General features: G+C 36.6%; 1 long non-coding RNA gene across 1 annotated transcript; it reads left to right on the top strand.

Moving 5' to 3' along the window:
- The first annotated feature begins 724 nt into the window (after positions 1–724).
- LOC143207793 (uncharacterized) lies at positions 725–3,183 on the top strand. The gene is made up of 3 exons (XR_013008760.1): positions 725–1,112; positions 1,746–1,836; positions 1,911–3,183. It is a non-coding gene; the product is annotated as an uncharacterized LOC143207793 (long non-coding RNA).
- The last annotated feature ends 472 nt before the right edge of the window (positions 3,184–3,655 follow it).

The raw sequence follows: 3,655 nt of genomic DNA, 5'->3' as shown, positions 1-3,655 counted from the left end.
AGTGGTTCCAAATGTGTATAATAGAGAAATGGTTTGTCAGTTACCGAACCCTTGCGATCCGGCTAGGCACACGTACACGCTGCCCGAGCGGCGAGTGTGTAAGTGCGCCGCGCGGTACAGACATCTTGCTGCCGAAGATTGAAAATTACGCTTCGAAAACGCAAAATTAGGCCAACTTAGACACCATGTGCAATAGATTGATCTTTTATCTAGCGATTGAGACTACGTAGGGGCTCCAAATGTGCATTAGCGAGACGTACTTTTACTAGAACCGGACCCTTGCGATCCGCCTAGGCACACGTACACGCTGCCCGAGCGGTGAGTGTGTAAGTGCGCCGCGCGGTACAGACATCTTGCTGCCGAATAATTAAAATTATGCCTCGAAAACGCAAAAGTTGGCCATCTTAGACACCATACGTATTAGATTGATCTTTTATCTAGCGATTGAGACTACGTAGTGGTTCCAAATGTATATAATAGAGAAATGGTTTGTCAGCTACCGAACCCTTGCGATCCGTACTACTCTTATACTACACTATACAGTGTATGCGCTTGAAGCGTGAAACGGAACGCACCCTTACTGATGCAGTGACGGCAGACAATGTACCCAGCTCCCCTACTGGACGAAAATGTTATTACTTAGGTTCTACTAGCGGCCGCTCTTTCGTTTTTGGCGTGACCATCGAAAAGTCCTCAAGGTCAACTGGGGATCCACACCCTTAAGTCTCTCAACTTCTCGTTCGCTTAGCTCGGTCGTAATTGGTCGTAAATGTCGTAATATCTGTGGTTGTCAGGAGGACGCCGCATGTCACACACTTTCACTTTCGAGATACATATTGTCGTTTAATGTTTTGATCACTAATGCTTTGACAAGGACATTGGTTATAAATTGTATTATTTTTTCGAGCCTTTTGAATTTATTTTCATCACTTTTTTTCTGGTAAATACCTAATCCTTGTAAAAATACCTAAACTGAAATTTTTTGTGGTTACACGTTACACTCGCGAGTGCGGTCTGCGTTGCGGCATTTGACTATTTGACTATTAGATTGACTTGCTTGGATTATGTGATTACGTGGATTACTTGGATTACGTGCACTACGTGGAAGGAAGGTATGTGTACATATTTATATTGGTTAATCGGTTTCATTTTGCTCAAATGTCTCCCAAAATCTTCGCGTGAAAAAGCGTGAGAACGCTTGTCGGCACACCACGCGACAGTGCCATGTGCCATCACGTATGGGGTGCTACGGGGCGAGTATGTTCACTTCAATGCAAATAGAGTCCAAAATAGTAAATTGTTTATTTCTTTATCACTTTTTTTTATCACTTTATCACTCTCTCTTTTCATTATCATTATTATCATTTATCACTTTAGACAAATCCAACACAATTCAGCTTTGAGCCATTCAGATTAGAATTAGCTTAACAATATTCTAAATCGGCAAAATGATGGCTAAAACCAATTCAGTAAGGCAAGTATTTAATCTTCTTCACTTGCTTCTCATCATGGAATTTTTTCATTTCTGGTAGTACATTCTTTTGTTTGTCGTTCAACTTTAATCGATTTTTTATTAATATCATTGCAATATTTGAATTAGTTAGATATATTAGTTGATGAAAAACATCAGAAGACCTTTTGTAATTGTAGCACCAGAAATTAGAAAATTCGTTGAGATGAGAAATAAGCGAAGAAGATTAAATACTCACATTTACTCACTGTGTAATTGAAAATCTAATTTACAGAACGGAGGAAAAATATAATGTGCTATCCAAGGAAGGAGGAGAAGGAAGCTGCGGCAACCGGGGAAGAGGAAGACCTCTAATTTTTCGCGTGGTACGTATATCTAATTATGCCATTCAATGCACATACATATATTGTACATTACTGATTTTCTTTGTATTTTTGAGGTATCCCGCCTATGCCAGAACGTACTACGGGCCACAAGTTTGGGGAAGCAGAGGCAACAACGTGTAATAATCACAATATATCCAGGATGAGTCACCTAACGTTTGTACCTCAAATATCTTTGTTGTTTCTAAAGATACGTAAAATATGGTAAGGACAAAGTTGAATGGTACAATGGGGCTGACACGATGCCAAAAAAATTTTGTTTTATGTCATTTTTTTAGAGATATCAAGGTCATCTTGACTTTTTTAAATGGTATGAGGTATTTTTTAATACATCAATCGATCCAGCTGGACATTTGTTGTAAAAAAAAGTACTAACCTATGTATGTCGAAAAGTTAGTAGTTCACGAGATATTTCAATTTAAATAACTCTAAAACACCATTACTGTCGTACTAAGACGTTAGCGTTTACATACTTGTGTAACGTTTACAAAATATTAAAAAATGATGTTTTGTCAACTTTTTTATCTGGGCATGTAACGATAATTTAAAAAATGCGTTTTATAGATTTCGGTAACTTATATGCATACTGAAAATTTCATCGAAATCGGTCAACATTGCAATGAGCTACAAACGTTTAAAGATGATCACGTAAGGGCGAAATGCCCTGGCAAGGCTGAAAATCTGCGACTTTCACCCTTAAGCTCTCATCTTTAAACGTATGTAGCTCATTGCAATGTTGACCGATTTCAATGAAATTTTCAGTATGCATATAAGTTACCGAAATCTATAAAACGCATTTTTTAAATTATCGTTACAGGCCCAGATAAAAAATTTGTCAAAACATCATTTTTTAATATTTTGTATAATTACTACCAATTGCAATCGTAATAAATTTTTGTTTACTTATTCTCTAGCGAACTAGCCGGTCTAACATCTTAAAAGAATTCAAGTCCTTTGGACCAATTTCTAAAAAGTTGTGCGATTTTTAAGGGTGTCCATTTATTATTGCCGCTGACTGTACATAGGTTAGTACTCTTTTATAACGAATGTCCAGCTGCATCGATTGATGTATTAAAAAATACCTCATTCCATTTAAAAAAGTCAAGATGACCTTGATATCTCTAAAAAAATGACATAAAAACAAAATTTTTTTAGCATCGTGTCAGCCCCAATGTACCATTCAACTTTGTCTTTACCATATTTTACGTATCTTTCGAAACAACAAAGATATTTGAGGTGCAAACGTTAGGTGACTCACTCTGTAGATTTAGGTCCATGTAAAGATTGTAAATTTTTGTAATTTCCAATAATAAAGCATAGTATATAATAATAAAAAATTATAATATTTATTATTCCTTATGTCATTGTCCCTATCACAGTCCCTATGTCTTCACCAACTCCCCCTGCGGCGTATTAAAAAATAAAAAAATATCAATTTTCTTTTCCCTTATACGATGAGAATTTTTTTGCATAAAGACCCGTTAAGAGGGAAGAAGTAACATTCAATTTAGTTTCTATCTCTTGCAATCGATGCAGACAATTTTTATTTTGCATAAAGATCCGCAGTCTAGGAAAACTACTACAAATACTACAATAAATAAAATCTATCATTTAATTTTCCCGCCTCGAATGCGTACAAAATAAGTAAAAAGGAAGAGTTAGTTGTAGGATGGATGTAGATGGATACTCTCGGAGAGAATCAGAAGCTTCGGGGAAGGTACCGAAGAACGTAGCCTACTCTACGTTTTACTTGCAACACGTGGTTAGGACTTGGAGATAAAATTCACTGCAGAATTTGTAG

This window comes from Lasioglossum baleicum, chromosome 4 (assembly GCF_051020765.1).
Source record: "Lasioglossum baleicum chromosome 4, iyLasBale1, whole genome shotgun sequence".
Classification (NCBI taxonomy): Eukaryota; Metazoa; Arthropoda; class Insecta; order Hymenoptera; family Halictidae; genus Lasioglossum; species Lasioglossum baleicum.
The sequence above is the reverse complement of the archived record's forward strand: the minus strand, read 5'-3'. Positions and strand labels throughout refer to the sequence as shown.